The sequence below is a fragment of the Chrysemys picta genome, chromosome 1, assembly GCF_011386835.1.
Source record: "Chrysemys picta bellii isolate R12L10 chromosome 1, ASM1138683v2, whole genome shotgun sequence".
In the NCBI taxonomy this organism is placed as follows: Eukaryota; Metazoa; Chordata; order Testudines; family Emydidae; genus Chrysemys; species Chrysemys picta.
In genome coordinates this window covers 240,431,262-240,446,767 of record NC_088791.1, presented here as the reverse complement: position 1 = coordinate 240,446,767, position 15,506 = coordinate 240,431,262, and the positions used below count along the sequence as shown (strand labels likewise).

The following is a 15,506-nucleotide window of genomic DNA, read 5'->3' as shown; positions in this document are numbered from 1 at the left end:
ACTGGAGTAATTAGAAAGGTATATTGTAGTGCATATAATCATAGAAGGATGTTTGTATTATAGTCCAACACATCATTAAGGATACAATTGTTATTTAATGTGGCACTATCATCTTTCTACTCTTCATGAAATCCACTTAAGTAATTACTTTTCTTAGCTCATTGGCTCTATGAACTGACAGTTTAGCAAAGTGTTATATCTAAAGAAATATTCAATCTCAGTTTTCATAATGCCTCCACCCTTTTTAAGTTTGATTGTTACTGCTTAGTTGGAATGACCACTGCCTCATCAGAAAAAAAAAAATAGACCAGAGGATTGGGAGTGGGGGAAGAAGAGGCAATTGATTAGAAGCTTAAAACAAACATTTAAAGGTTGCAATACTGATCTGAAAAATTGGAAATTTATTAACAAAGCCCTTTTCCTCTTCACTTTCCTGTGCTTAGTTATAGAACATATTCTAAAATTAGGGATACATTAACCAATGAACTGAAATGTGTGTGCATTCTTCATTTATTTTTGCACCTGCTAACAGCAATAGGGTACTGTCACTGCAGCTTTTTAATATTTGGACTTTCTGTTTCCAGAAATGTCACCTTACTGCCTCAACGGGTGGGGGAATTTGATGAGGCCAGACGTGAAAATGGAAAATCCCAGCAGCAAGGGATGGAGACACTTCTTAAGGGACACTAAGTAGCTTTTCCCCCTGGGAGTCTCTGGCACCCACTGACCAGCTGGTGGGAGGGGTACTGTTTGGCCAGAATTCCCCAGGTCCCAGGGTTTAACCAGGTGCAGGGGCCATGTGGAGCCTCTTTTGGCTCCATTACAGCAGCCTCACCCTACCAACCCACACTAGCAATGAGAATCCAGCCAGAGAGATGCTGCAGGTCTAGCCAATCACTTGTTTGGGGGTCAGGAAGGATTTTTTTTTCTCCCATGGCCAATTGGCAGATGACCAGAGAGTTTTTGCCTTCCTTGCAGCACCTTCAAGCCACAGTGGGTTAAGTAGGAACATGCTTGTACCTAACTGAGATACTGGAGTTAAGTTTTTCATTCGTCACAATTTGTGGCTGATTTCCAGTGAGGTTAAAATGATGAAATAAACGGTTCTCAGAGGTAAAAGACCTGGTATTTTGGTGATGGGCCTTGGGCTCATGGGATAAGGTGAGACCTTGTGGCCCTCATGGGCTGAGGTCAGACCTTGTGGCAGGCCTTACCTTTCTGCACCCTCTGTCATCCTCATGGAGGGGTGGGTGCTAGGACTTAGAGAAAGCTGAGTTCTGGAGGGTAGGCTAAGGGGAACCTACCCTGAGTTACGGGTATATGGTAAGAAGCCCTGTATCTTCTTGAATGGAACCAAATGCCTGGTATAGGAGTGTATGTGTGCTGGGTTGGTAGTGCCCCTCCCCTGTGTTAAATTTTAATAAAAGTTGCAGCCTGCTGCTTAATTCCATAAATGTGTCTGTCCTCATTTTGCTACTGTGTCCACATCAAAGAAAAATTCTACAAAACAACATTGTTCAAGGTTTTATAAAGTAATAACTTTTGAAGTTACCAAAAACATTAGTTAGCCTATTTTTTTCTAACATTACTGAACTTAGATAAAAACCAATAGATATTTGAAGAAATACAACACCTATGAAATCAAACCTCATTCAAAATAAAGATCCTTACATGCATGTATATTTTAGTATGAAGTACAAGACTTTTCTGCAAAGCTTGTCTAGCATTTAGCAAAGATAACACTGAAGAGCAGTGTGTAAATTGCTAGACAATATTTTTTTTGCATTTTAAACTTTAAGCTTGTTTTCAAAAGATGTTGTGGTTTTCATGTTTACTATCATTACAACAAGGTAAGTCTGAAATACCTTTATCTTATTTGGTAGATTTGTGCTTGATGCTCTTTGTTTGAATAGAAGTGTCAGCTGTATTTTACTTTACTGTATAAAAAAGTTTCAGAATTTAATTAAGGGTCAAGTACCAGCAGTAGATAAATGCAACAGCTAAAGCATATTTCTGATCTCTCTGAAGTCTGCAATCATGAAAATTATTATCATTGAGTAAAACTGGTCTCAATGATGGTGACTGGGAGATGGAATCTGTGCTAGTCAGCCATAATTTACATAATAATGGGTTCCCAGTTTTCATCAGCACCTTTTGTTTGTACAGTGCTTACTGCTACAGTAAATTGTCAAAATGTCATTCCTATCCAATCAGCCAGAAAATATCAACAGTAAACAAGGCACAAGAAGAAATTCTCTGATTAAAAGTATGACGGAAGTAATAGTAAAACTGAAGACTCGGTAATAGTCTTAGTTATAGTATTCTGGTATTTTCAATAATACAGTTGTACAGCTTATGAAACTTATTATTTTTTAATGAGAAAACAACACACAGGCTGTGATGTCATCCAAAAATCTCAACAAACTAACAGACCTTATTTGTTCACATTTGTATTTGTCATTATCTGTTTGTTTCCCTTTCCAGAGTGGCAGTCTATCGCATCTCACCAAGCACTACAGATTAAACTAAAAAAATTACCTTTGTACTTTACAATGATATGGGCTGGACGCCATAGGGCTCTAAGAATAGTACCAAGATGAGCACCAAATCCTGACTAAGACTGCTGCTCCAAATCTCTCTCTCTCTAACACACACACAAAGCCAGATGCTATTTAAATTAATATGAATTCAATGCATCTTTGAGCCACCCTCTAAAATCACAGAAGTGCAAGGAGAGGGTGAGGATGAATTAGTACAGTATACGCTTTGTAACCATTATAATCACAAACTATATTAAAATTAAAGGCTTCAGATTGTGTTTCAAATAAAAATGAATAAAGTGGCACCCTGCCAAAGAGTACCAGAAACTACTCTTGTGTGGAACTGAAACATTTGGCTCATATAATACTTAATTTATTTTTATGAAATGACTAGTTACATAAATGTATATTTAAAACAGAGGAGCAAAAACATTTTTTTTTTAAAAAGTTGCTTTGTATTCTGGCCCATAAAGGTTGACACAGTTACAGCCAGTATATAAACAGAACAAAAAACAATAAACTTCCCGCAAGTGGGTTTTCCAGCTATTCACTCCTAAAATGTTTTTTAAAAATGTGATCATGAAGTTGAGTCACTAAAGAAAAGGCTCACAGTACCTTCTTTTGAAAATGAATCAGAGTTTAAAAATCTATTGAAATCAAGTGTTGACATAAGGAAATATTTTGTAGTGCTTTCAGGTTTCTTTACCATTCACTTTATTTTGCTTGGCTACTTTTAATTTTGTTTCTACTTCTTCTCTTTGAAAATCCTACATTGTCCAAACCCTTTCGATTAAGCAGCTCGCCTGAATGAAAGCACTGTGATGATGTGGCGGTGCATCAATAAACAGGATGCCTCTCAAAGCTGGGCAGGATGCTGAGAAATAGGGTTGATCAGTGGTAATCACTCTGACACTTCATGCAGTACAGTGAATTAACTCCTAGGACTTTGGGCCGAATGAAGAAGTAGTAGCTGATGTTCCACATTGTGAATGCATCAGTGCCTGAACCCATTACGAGTTTAAATGGAGATGGGAATTTACTATACACATTTTTTTTTTTGTTGGGAATATGGAGCAGTGTGCAGAACATGAAAGTAATTCAGAATGCTGAGGGAACTGCATTAGTATTTTGTCTAAAGATCTTACATTCATTTTCTGTAAAAACACAAATAATTAAGTAAAGGGATGCCCACAGCAACCATATTCATAGGAAGAAACCCACTGTGTTGAAGAAGGCACCCATGTGCCAAGTAAGTAAGTGGAATTACTCTGTGGCAAATCTACAGAAACTAAGGTACATGAAAACACATAGCAGGAGGGGAAATACAGCTAAAAAGGCAACTAGTTAGCAGCTGCCACTATGACCTTTAACTGCATCCATGGTAACTGGGCTAAAGATGGAGTTCCATTTTATTATTCTCACACCCACAATGTTAAGCCTATGAATCCCATTGCAATTTAATGGCTGAAATCAGAAGGCAGATCTGTGTTCATTGGACCAGTGCCGACATCCTCTTAGCTAATGAGCGCAATAAACATTTTCATGCCAGGAAACCAATGCAAGTGGAAATATTATGCCATACAGAAATATATCCCCCAAACACAAAGAAATGGTCAGTAAAGTCAGTTCTTTATGATCATTTGCATATAGTATAATTTTTCAGGTTTGAAGCCATGCATCTTTGAAGCAGGAAGATATTTAATTCACATGCTGTTTAATGCTGTGGCATGCAACACAGTTCATTTTACATTAAGAATTTTAAGAAGAATTATGTATTTCAGTGTTAATGCAGTACATAATGAAATGTTTCTCATTATTTTCCTAAAATCATCTTACTTTTTTAATGTATTTTTCTTTTATGCACCCATAATATATTTCATCCTCTTTTCTTGGCTATCTACAGTACCACCAACTGAGCAAAAGACAGTAAAACAGCAAACTGTTTCAACAAGAAAGAGGGCTTTGTTCTAACTTTTGTCTCTATTGTAATTTGACTCAAATAGTTTTCTTAAGAATAAGTGACAACAATGTCATATCTTTGTCATGTGAGCAGAAAGCAAGACGTAGATCATCCTTACTTGGGCTGAAGAACCAGAGCAATGACAACAGCAGTTAAAGGATCTGCACTAGATACGTCTTTGAATTCACAAGCACATCTGCCTCTGAGTTCTGTGGTTACCTGTAAAATTGAAAATCAAAGATACAGAATGTGACTAAAAACTGAGTTTTAAGCCTTTACCTGGAAAATCAGATAACTGAGGGCTATACATCATTATTTAAAAAATATATATATTATGTTTAGCTTTACTAATACATTTTACCTGTCATCTTTTTTCAGATAAAGGCAAACCGATCTTCTACTAACACAACAGACTGTTGAAAAGTATGAAACTTTGACTGTGTAAATGTACAGTTAGTAGATGAAGATCACCAAAAATCTCCTGAATTCTTAGGTAAACCTACCTTATTTGCTTCAATACTGTGCAGTCAAAGACATAAAACTACATTAGTTCATTCACTGAGAGTAATAAATAAAATATTTCTGTCTCTCACAGTCAACTTCCTCCTCCATCTTAAAATATATCAGAATTTTATTTTTGGTAAAATGTTAGCCCAGCATAAAAGAGAGAGGGCTTAATAACTTTTCCTGACAATATATACATATATATATATATATATAGTCAGGAAAAGTTATTAAGCCCTCTCTATATTAAATATATATATATATTTCTGTATGGAATAATATCAAAAATCCTTTGTAATCAAAAGCTTGAACTATTTTGCTAACAGAAGCTGCTTGTTCTGGTACCTGTAAAGGTCACATAGAAAATAATTTTGGTGCTTCTTATCTTTTAAAATAATGTCACTTTTTATTACTATTGTAACATTTTTTGACAAGAAAGAAAAGAGAAAACAGAAGATGTGATACCCCAAGCCACCAGGTACACTAGTCATTAAAAGATATTAGGTTAAGAAAGCTATATATTATAGCTAACCAATTATATCAAAGACTGGAAATATTACACAAGCCAATGAAATCTCCCTGGTAACATTCAGAAATAATGTGCTTTGGATCATACTGTATATTAAATGACAGCCGCCAATTTAAAAAAGAAGCCCTCCAAAATCTTTGATGTATGACAATTCTGAAGTTGAAATACACTGTTCTTACCATTTAAGATCCTTGAGATAAAAAGCTTCTGACACATTGACTAATGTGAAGAAATAAGTGCTTCTTGTTTAGCCCCCTAAAGTAGTACTGGACTGCAGTGTGCGGGCTTTTTGAGGAGAAACTTGGTATGTAATAATCTGGTATTGTTATTGTTTTATTTGGTTAAAAACTACATACATTTATAGCTATTATATTACCCTGATAACAACAGGGAAAAGTTGAAGTTTGGTTCTCCTAATGCATATACTATTTTTTACTATGTATATTATTTCTTTTAGCTAATACAGTCACCTATTGTAATGAGTATGTTACAAATCTTATGTTAAAAAACTGTTTTGAGTGGAGATTAAACAGTGTTGACATGTGTACTTTACTGAGTTATTGATAGTTAATCTACAATTCAAAGAATTGTGATTGGATTGGAGATATCACGGAATGGGATGAAACCTGATTTTGGAGCAAATAGGTCAAAAAAGTACACTTTCACTGACTGTTCCAATGATATTTTGACATACCCTAGCTATTGAATTAGACCATTTAGAGAGCAGAACTCTTCAGTCAGTTGAAGTTTCTCACAGGTCTTGTCTACACATAAAAGTTGTATTGCTTTAACTATACCACTATTTAATGACAGCAATGTAGCTAAAGAGGTACAACTACCTAGCACAGACACAGTTATACTAGTAAAAAGGTGCATATATCTATATAGCTTAATCCAATAGAGAAAGGGGAAAAGCTGAATGGTATAAAGCTATTTTATACTAGTATGACTATGTCCACACAAGGGGTTGTACCAGTATAAAAATAGGTCAGGGAAAAAAAGTCATAACTGTAACTGCCATAGTCGTACCACTACCAAATTAGTATAGATCAGGCCTCTGATGGCCCATTACTGATACTGACAATGTGCAAAGAAGTCAATGTCTCCTTTTTGAAGGGGGAAAAACAAAACAAAAACCAAAATAATCCCAAAACACAAATCTGAGAACAATCTATTTTTTAAAAAAGGACAAGAATATAGGAATTGCTGTACTGGATTTACTCCAGTTTCTGGTCTCTGACAGTGGCCAGTGCCAAACGCTTCAGAGGAAGGTGCAAGAAACCCCGCAGCAGGCACATGTAAGATAATCTTCCCCTGAGATTTAAGGCCAATCATACTACTAGTGCAAGGAAGAGCAATTTACATCCTCCTGTGCCAGTGGGATTCACTTGGGAGGAGGTAGGAGGTATACTGCTACTTGTCTCCCTTCAAGACTCCTCTAAGGTAACCAGTTTAAATTGGTTCTCTTAAGAAAGAACAATAACCACCACTCATGGAGCCAGACCCACTGCTTCACTAAGTCTCCAGAGGACATAAAACTGCTGAACCAGTATCCTGGGAAACTACCTTGGGATAGGGGAAAGCATGAAAAGGTTTACCTGGGAATTCATCTCTATTATCATTATTTCTATATTTGCTCTTCTATATTTGCTGTGTTCAGACACATTTTGCTCCCTAGCCTTGGTGGTTGCTGAGGAATTCCAGTTTCATAAGAGAAACCAAGAAGACAAGAAAATGGTTTCATAATTTGTGGCAGTCTTTAAAAGGCTCACTGAACATTGTGAATTTGATGCTATGTTAAATGACACTCTTGTTGACATGCCAGTCTGTGGTATATGCAGTGAGATAATACAAATGAACCTTTTCTGTGAGCCTCCTTTCATATACCAGATGACAATGGAAATCAAATATGGTTACAAACTTTGCAGTAAGGCAGCCCTGAGAGCTGAATGTCTTTTCAAAAGTCCACAAGCTAGCATCAGAATTTAAAAGTAAGTTTCATGTACCCAGGAATCTCACCTTTGTGGCTAGCTGGGTCATTCAGAAGAAAGGTATTGGTGTAAAAAACTGGTATGTGGACATTGTGGTAAAAGAAAAAAGAAAAGGGTACATTGAGCATCTCTGCAGGTATGAAAAAAGTGTCTACAGGAAAGACTGGGACTGGGAAAGTTAATGAAACAGGGCATTAAAAAGTGATAAAATACCCAGTAACAGGACCAAAATGGACAGATGACTCAGAAGAAGACATGACCTTGTGAATAGGGGAGAAATGGCAGACATGGAATATCATAAGTAATGCTTTTGATACTGACTCGCATGACCTTCTCATAAACAAACTAGGGAAATGCAACCTAGATGGAGCTACTATAAAGTGAGTGCAAAACTGGTTGGAAAACCATTCCCAGAGAGTCAAGTATCAGGGGGTAACCGTGTTAGTCTGTATCTACAAAAACAACAAGGAGTCTGGTGGCACCTTAAAGACTAACAGATTTATTTGGGCATAAGCTTTCGTGAGTAAAAACCTGCATCCGAAGAAGTGAGGTTTTTACTCACGAAAGCTTATGCCCAAATAAATCTGTTAGTCTTTAAGGTGCCACCAGACTCCTTGTTATTCCCAGAGAGTAGTTATCAGTGGTTCACAGTCATACTGGAAGGGCATAATGAGTGGGGTCCTGCAGGGATCAGTTCTATGTCTGGTTCTGTTCAATATCTTCATCAATGATTTAGATAATTGTATAGAGCAGTGGTAGGCAACCTGCGGCCTGCGGGCCGCGTGCGGCCCATGAGACATTTTTATGACGTTGACCATCTGCAGGAATGGTACCCCTTCGATCCCGTTCTCAGCCAATGGGAGATGAGGGAAGTGGTGGCCAGCACGTCCCTGCGGCCTGCCGCTTCCCGCAGTTCCCAGTGGCTGGGAACGGCAAACTGCAGCCACTGGGAGCTGTGGGGGGCCGAGCCTGCGGACGGTCAATGTCAGCAAAATGTGTCATGGACCACAATCAGATTCCCACCACTGGTATAGAGAGTACACTTATAAAGTTTGTGGACAGTACCAAGCTGGGAGGGGTTGCAAGTGCTTTGGAACATAGGATTATAATTCAAAATGATCTGGAAAAACTGGAGAAATGGTCTGAAGTAAATAGTATGAAATTCAATAAGGACAAATGCAAAGTACTCCACTTAGGCAGGAACAATCAGATACACACATACAAAATGGGAAATGACTGCCTAGGAAGGAGTACTGTGCAAAGGGATCTGGGGGTCATAGTGGACCACAAGCTAAAGATGAGTCAACAGTGTAACACTGTTGCAAAAAAAGTGAACACCATTCTGGGATGTATTAGCAGGAGTGTTGTAAGCAAGACATAAGAAGTAATTCTTCCACTCTACTCAGTGCTGATTTGGAATCAACTGGAGTATTGTGACCAGTTCTGGGTGCCACATTTCAGGAAAGATGTGGACAAATTGGAGAAAGTCCAGAGAAGAGCAACAAAAAATGACTGAAGGTCTAGAAAACATGACCTATGAGGGAAGATTGAAAAAATTCAAAAAGAGAAGACTGAGAGAGGACATGATAACAGTTTTCAAGTACATAAAAGGTTGTTACAAGGAGGTGGGGAAACATTGTTTTTCTAAACCTCTTAGGATAGGACAAGAAGCAAAGGGCTTAAATTGCAGCAAGGGAGGTCTAGGTTGAACATTAGGAAAAACTTCTTAACTGTCAAGGTGGTTAAGCACTGGAATAAACTGCCTAGGGAGGTTGTGGAATCACCATCATTGGAGATTTTTAAGAGCAGGTTAGACGAACACCTATCAGGGATGGTCTAGATAATACTTGGTCCTGCCATGAATGCAGGGGACTGGACTAAATGACCTCTTGAGGTCCCTTCCAGTCCTGATTCTATAGCCTCAGTATTAGTTCTACTGATTCTTGGATTCTATGTATTTTGCATATCCTCAGTATGAGTGATTTTTTTGCACAAATCCTCTGTGATTCCATTATTGAAAGGACAACCATTACAGATGGAAATAGATACAGGAGGTACGGCATCATTTCTATCAAATGCAGTGTATTATAGCTAACACTAGAGCTTGTCAGAAAACAGTGTTTTCTGTGGACATTTTTTACATTGTGGCAAAAAATCGGAAATCAAAATTTATCAGTCAAAAACTAAAACATTTGTATTTGGAAATGCCAATGTGGTGTATCATAAGAGATGTAGTTTGGGTGCTTCATGCCTCCATTCTCCTTTAAAAGCCAGAGATTCTGGCTGGACTGAATCTTCCATAATGTACCATGGTCTTCCTTCTTGGCAAGCCACGTAGTGCACCATGGGAGTCCCCTGGCCTGGTGCATCATGGGATATAAAGTCCAGTTGTGGAGCCCAACCTATAAAGGAGAATGGGAACACAAGGCACCCAAATCACAACTCTCATGAGGTCCTGCAGAAGCATTTCCAAATAAAAATAATTTTATTTGGGACTGAAAGAATCAAAAATTTCCACAGAAAGTGGACACTTTTCTTAAAAAAAAAAAAAAAAAAAAAAAGGTTTTGTAAACCCCCTCAAATTTTCCATTGAAAAAGTTTTCAACAAGACTTAGCTAACACACTCATCAGTACACAAGCCGGTACGGTACGGTACGGTATGGTACGCTGCGGGGAGCCCTTTAAAGTGCCACCCGAGCCCCACTGCTGGAGCTCCGGGCCCTTTAAATCCCTGCCCGCGCTCTGCCACCACTACCCCAAATAACTCCCAAATAAATGTTAGTCTCTAAGGTGCCATAAGGACTCCTCGTTATTTTTGTCCCAGTCCTGTCTCTTCCCTACCCTGACTCATCCCAGTCTCATTCTACTTGTCTACACAGTCCCACTCTGCATTCCTAAGGCTAGGTCTACACTGGGGGGGGATCGATTTCCCAGTTCTTCCCTCACTTCAGCTCCTTGTCAGATCTGTCTCTTCTCTCCCCCTTCCCTCTCCCACTGGTTCCCAGACCTAGTCTCCTTGTCCAGGCAATTCCAATCTCTCCCCCCACTCCCAGCTCCTCAGCTAATGTCAGTGTTTTCCTCCCAGACAATTGGCTCCCAGTGCCCCCCAGCCCTGTCTCCCACACTGAATCCAAGTCCCAGCTCCCAGCCTCTTTGTTCAGCCAGTCCCAATCTTCCCCTCCGATTCCCAGTCTCCCCAGACTCTACCAGTCCAACTCCCAATCTCCACCCTCTAATGCCTACTCACCAAACTCTATCCTCCAACTCCCAATCTTCTTCCATCCATTCCAGTCTCACTAGGTCTACCTATACTACAAGGTGCTACAGTGAAAGTTCCATTTTCAGTACTCAGAATCCTAGAGTTAGAAGGGATCACAAGGATCACCTAGTCGAACCCCCTTCCAAAATGCAGGATTTATTGTGTTTAAGCCATCCCAGACAGATGGCCATCCAGCTTCCAATTGAAAACCTCCAGTGAAGGAGATTCCACAACTTCCCTAGAGAGTCTGTGACCATTGTCCCACTCTTCTTACAGTTAGGAAGTTTTTCCTGAGATTTAATCTAAATCTGCTATGCTGTAGTATGAACCCATTGCCTCTTGTCCTGCCCCCTGTGGAAAAAGAGAACAACTTTTCTCCATCTTTTTTATGGCAGCCTTTCAAGTGTTTGAAGACCGCTATTGTGTCCTCCCTCAATCTCATCTTTTCCAAACTAAACATACCCAGTTCCTTCAGCCTTTACTCATATGGCTTGCATTCCATATCTTTGATCATCTTTGTTGCTCACCTCTGGATCCTTTCCAGTTTCTCCACATCCTTTCTACACAGCTGAGGCCTAACCAGTGCCAAGTAGAGTGGTACTATCACCTTCTGTAACTTGCATGCGATACCTCTGTTAATGCAACCTACAATTGCATTTGGTTTTTTTTGCAACAGCATCACATTGCATCACATTCCTGATTCATGTTGAGGTTGTGATGCACCATGACTCCCAGATCCTTCTCCGCAATGCTGCTGCCAAGCCAGTTATCCCTGATTCTGTATTTATGCATTTGTTTTTATTTCCCTAAGTGTAGCACCTTACATTTGTCTTTGTTGAACTTCATTTTGTTGTCTATAGCTCAGTTCTCCAATTTATCAAGATCCCTCTGAATTTTAGCTCTAGCCTCCAAAGTGTTAGCAACTCCCCCCACCCCAGCTTTGTGTCATCTGCAAATTTGATCAATATGCTCTTTATTCCTATATCCATGTCATTAATAAAGATGTTAAAAAACACCAGATCCAGAACAGATCCCTGTGAAACCCCACTTGAGACCTCCCTCCAATCTGACATCCTTCCATTAATAGTTACTCTTTGTTTGCAGTTGTTTAACCAGTTATGTATCCACCTAATGGTAGTTCTGCCAAGCCTGCATTTCTCCAGCTTACTTATCAGACTGTCATGTGGGACTATGTCAAAAGCCTTGCTGAAGTCCAGATACACTATATCTACCACATTCCCCCTATCCACCAAACCAGTTACCCTATCAAAGAAGGAAATCAAGCTGGTTTGACATGATTTGTTCTTGGTAAATCCATGCTGACTGCTAGTGATTACTCCTTCATCCTGCAGATATTTGCAAAATGAACATTTTATACATTGCTCCAGTAGCTTCCCACATATCAAATTCATGCTGACTTATGTGACATTATGTGATAGGAATCCCAATCACTTTAATTATTACTAGTGGCAATGCACATAGTTTGGAGCAGAAAAATCCAAAACGAATCCAGAATTTGAGGTAGTCAAAACTCATTTTCTACTTAATAGAACGTATGTTATATTTTTAATATGTTATATAATGGCATTTTATGTGAATAATCCACTTTAGTGGTCTACTTTAAAAATTATTGGATAGCAGTTGCCAGCTTAAATTTGTATTCCCACAAAAAGAGAAATGCTAGAGTTTGTTTCTGGGAATCAGGGCCTGCAGCAGAGCCAGTCTCCGGGCACTCTAACAACACAGCTGACCTGTAGTATGCTGCCTAGTTGGCTACACCACCTGATTGCGTGGAAGAGCCAGGAGAGTGGCTCATAAACCCAGCAGCAGCGACAGTTCAGTGGCTGCTCAAAGCATTCACCCACTGCTGAGATAAACCTGGTCCTGTCTTGCCATGCTTCCTGGTTCTGACCTTCAGCTTTGATTCCTGGCTACCGAAGCCAGCTGCAACCAGTAGGCTCAACCACCCATGTCCCAGTCTCTGACAGCTGGAGCTTGAGTGTCTTATTTGAGAGTCTTTTTACATTTCAAAATATAACACTCAGTGTAAGAATTCCCCATCTGGATATATCCCACAGAGAATGTAAAAGATGCTACATTTAGAAATGCAAAAAGAAACTTGAGATCAAAATAAAAAGTCAAAATGATAGGAAACAGAGTAAATTTTGTCATGTTTTAGCAAAACCTGGAGATAATGCAAGGTACAGAAATGTTGATACAACCTTGAACTAAAAGTCTTTAGAAAATATTTGTGGCTGTACAAGATCATGGTATAATGTGATGCATTGGTAAAATGAAAATAACAGTTTACGTATAACAGTTTTCCAAGGATGAAGTGCATTAGTGTTGAAGGAAAGAAGACTAACAAAAAAAGGTATCTGTTAAGTATTTTTTGAGGGTTATTAGAGATGCACAGAGTGTTGATTAAATTGGAAAGTGGCACAGTACATCAACTTTATACAGGGAGTATCCTTTGGCAATTGAGAAAATGTGCATAATGTAAGCCTAATAGCTAAAGTCAACATTCTCATTGCACAATCTTTGTAGAACTTGAGGATGGGGTAAATAGTTTGTAAAGTGTCTGGAATGGATAGAATTATAGCTAAGGAAGCTCAGTAAATCTGTAGATTTACAGTGCACTAATTTTGAAGTGTGAAAAAAGATGGTGTTCTTTATTTTAGAAAGGGGATAGAAGAAACTTTTGCAGCGTATTGAAGAGAAGAGTGAAATGTAGTGCAAGTGCCTTTGGAAAATGTACACCCTTTCTGCTAATCTGAGACAGTGACACTGCTCCTGCAGTGTGAGTGACGGAGCATTCACCTGCAAAGCACAGAGATTCGGATTCAAGATCCATCGCTATTCGAGGTCTCTACATTCCTTAGCACATATGCTTGTTTATATAAAAAGGTGAGGTGCATAATGGCCTCTTGCTGAATTTCTGTTGAAATATCACAGCGGCAGGGTGCCTGGCTGGCCACATCAATATTTTATTCACACATTGCGACTCACCCTGCTCTAAATTGAAGTCCTGTTTCAGGGTCCTGTCCACCACACTGGTACCTCACCGGATACTTCTGTAGGAACCACAGCTATCATTGCTGAGCAGACCTTGTAGAGGGAGTTGTGAGGTGGAGGTCAGTGATGGCACCAGCTGCCAATGTGCAAATACTGTTCACAGAACCCTCAGCACTGCTGTGATCATTAGCCAGACCACCATTTCCTGAGGCCCAGATAAAAATATTTCCCTTACCACGATGACCCTGGAGGAAAAAAAACAACAAAACAAAACTGAACTTTCCATTCAGACATTTTATTTTAAACATTCCGTACTATATGGCTGCCAAGCTTACAAGGTGTTTTTGATTATGTAGCTTTCAATTACCATAGATTTAATACAGAAAAACGTGTGCTCTTTAAGGAGCCTTGTAATAGCTGCAAAATATGATTCTTTTTATGTACCTATACATTAACACTGACATTCGTTCACCCATTTAATTAACAATATTTGAATATAGTTTCCCTTCATGAAGTAATGGTATCTTTTTATACCCAAACTGAATAAAAAGAGAGAGAGAGAGAAAACCCATCACTTTTGATGGAGATAGAATGGCAGTACCCAGGTTCATTCAGAAATAAACACACATAATAAAGTGCTCCTTTGTGTTATGGTTATTGAAACATTTAAACCTAAATGTGAACTCTCCTGTGATGAGTGGAAGGTTTTATGGAAAATCTTGGGTGGTAAATGAACATTTAGGTTTTGATTTCAGCAGAGAACTTCCAACTTTTGCAGCTCTTTCTTTCAGTGCTTTCAAAGCTAGCCTGCTGGGACTGGAAATTTTCATGTGTTTAGGATCCTGGTAGCAGCTATAAATATCTTTGTGGTCATTACTGTAAGTCTGTTTGCAGTAAAATCTAGATAATCTATTACATGACCATCAAGGAGTTGAATTCCGAGGAACAAAAAGTTAAAACTCCATTGCTAATGTAAAACTTTAGCAGTGAGATAAAAGATATATGGCAGAAAGGGGCAAACTAATGTGTTTCAGTTACCTGCTTTTCTTGAATAATATTGACAAATCCATGAAGACTAAAATTAACCCTTGATTATGCAGGCATAATGGAGGATGATCTTCTTGCATTTGGTGAATAATGTGCCCGCAATTATTAAAAATGAGGAGTAGAGGGGAATTAAATGTACAGTTCACATCATATGGAAAATATTGAGCTCTGTTCGAGATCTCTTCTGTACATCCGCCAAAGGGCTGCATTAAAGGTTCATGAGAACACAACCACAATAGTGTGTTCAGAGACAATAGTAAAAAAATTGAAGTCTAAATCTATATAAACAAGCTAGCCATATATATAATACACGGGGAAATATTTTGAAGACCATATCTTGGGCAGACTCACTCTCTTGAATACATCATAGGCAATAACATTATGTGCCATAAAAGTGCTTAATTCTGACTATTTCATAGTTCATCTTCATGACTTAGCTAACATATTTCTAAGGTAGCAAAATAACTTGTATCAGGAAGTTAAAACCAATCTTTCATGTAGAATTGGGATAAACTAGTTTGAAACATCCAGAACCCCACAGAAATCCATGGAATCCCCCCCCCCAATTCTTTTAAACTTTGGATTTGTGAGGCTATTTTCTTGTGAGATTGCATATGATTAGACATCTCTTGTAGGACGGCATATGAAAACTTAGAACAAC

The 15,506-nt window shown here is 38.7% G+C and overlaps 1 long non-coding RNA gene across 2 annotated transcripts in view; it reads right to left on the bottom strand.

The window, feature by feature from the left end:
• LOC112059369 (uncharacterized) overlaps positions 1–15,506 on the bottom strand; it is a 188,084-nt gene that overhangs the window by 140,825 nt on the left and 31,753 nt on the right. For both annotated transcript variants that reach the window (XR_006175474.2, XR_002888643.3), the window contains exons 3-4: positions 13,793–14,043; positions 4,619–4,719 (exon numbers count right to left, since the gene is read on the bottom strand). This is a non-coding gene — a long non-coding RNA (uncharacterized LOC112059369). The remainder of the gene's footprint in view (positions 1–4,618; positions 4,720–13,792; positions 14,044–15,506) is intronic.